The sequence below is a fragment of the Merops nubicus genome, unplaced genomic scaffold (genome assembly GCF_000691845.1).
Source record: "Merops nubicus isolate BGI_N331 unplaced genomic scaffold, ASM69184v1 scaffold1160, whole genome shotgun sequence".
In the NCBI taxonomy this organism is placed as follows: Eukaryota; Metazoa; Chordata; class Aves; order Coraciiformes; family Meropidae; genus Merops; species Merops nubicus.
Genome location: NW_008580664.1, coordinates 80,108 through 81,655, shown reverse-complemented (window position 1 = coordinate 81,655; position 1,548 = coordinate 80,108). Strand labels below are relative to the sequence as shown.

At 39.6% G+C, this 1,548-nt stretch overlaps 1 protein-coding gene across 1 annotated transcript in view; it reads left to right on the top strand.

The window, feature by feature from the left end:
• Positions 1-1,548, top strand: part of KIAA1549 (KIAA1549 ortholog) — a 54,530-nt gene that overhangs the window by 27,697 nt on the left and 25,285 nt on the right. The window lies entirely within an intron of this gene.

Sequence of the window (1,548 nt, the reverse complement as noted above, 5' to 3'; positions counted from 1 at the left end):
AATAAAAAAAAGGGGGGGGGGGGGGGAGAATAAATGGAAAGGTGAAGTGGGGAGGAAAAAAAATGGAGCCCTGAGGGAGTGCCATGGTGAGTTAGAAAACTCCTCACTGCACAGCCCCTCTGTGCTCCCATTTCCAGTGATTCTTCTTCCTCTCTCTCTCCCTCTCATATTTTTGCACTCCTTTGTCTCCAGTTCTCCATCCTCTGTGCTTTATACTTCTGTGCTATTGCACAGCAGGAGGAGAGAAGAAAAACAAACAAACAAACAAACCAAAACAAAACAAAAAACCACACACACCACAAAAACAAGGGCAGAGATGAATGAGCTTAGGAAGAAGCTAATGCTGGTTCTTCCTGAGCTACAGGTCTATCACACAGCTTGCTCCTCTTCTCTCCTCAACTGTCTATGCTTCCTCTAAAGCCCCAGTTGTCCTAACATCCTTGCTTTATTTTCCCCACATGGGCTTTGTACACCTCAGTTTCTACCTTCCCAGATGCTGAGTTCGTCTTCCTAACTCCCTACAGGCCCAGGCCTTGCAAGTAATAGACTACCTGTAGTACAGTGGTAGGTGGGCAAAATTGAAAAATAATTGAAGAAAAATTAGCTAACTTGTTTTGGTGTAGCTTAAATAAGCTACAACATATTAATATAAATCAGAAGACCGTATGTTTCTGTTTTTCTTTTTAAAAGTTCAAAACTGGCTTAAGACAGAGATGATGCTTAGGGAGAGTGGAAGGTGTCTATATTCACATGCACATAGGGACAAGAAAAATTTAAACTTGAGGCCGTTACTGTATTTCACCTAGAATAATTCAGAAAATTAATCAGAGAAATTTTTCAGAAGCCAGCATTTTAATGCTTCCCCTGAAGACAATAATGAATCATTGACCAAATTTAGAACAAAGAAATTTCTTTTTTTTTAATAGCATATAAATTCCAACACTTCAAAATGTTTTCACAAGAGAATTTCCCTCCTTTCCCTTATTCTTCCTTAAAAGCAAATCTCCATTTAGGCTTAACTATGGAGATGTTACCCTCATCTCCCTAACATGCTGACATGCCCATGTCAGCTTGAGATTTAAAACATTTATCCCCTGAGGCAGAAGTTGACATGTGAAATGATAGCATAGTGTGTTATGTTGGTTTTAAGTGTTTTCTGTTCTTTGAGGAAATACCGAACTCAGTTCATCACAATACAATTCAGGACTCTCTGTTACATGCCAGGAAGTATAGTGCTGATGTGAGTACATGTTTTGTATCTGTAAAAAAAAAAAAAAAAACAAACAAGAGAAACAACCACGTTCAGAAAGCACAGCGTCTCCAAGCTCCAGCTGAGAGTTGGACCTGGTGTTTTGGCTTGAGAGGATACAACTGCATATTCCTTGGCAGTTAAAAAGAGTGGCTGGTGTTCACTCAGCACTAGTTATGTTCCTGTAATTTCCTTAATGATGATTTAGGTAGACTGAGGAAAGAGTATGAAAGAATACAAAGCACAATGAGGTGACATTAGCAGATCTGGAAACAGAACTCCAGCCTCATACTCTGCTG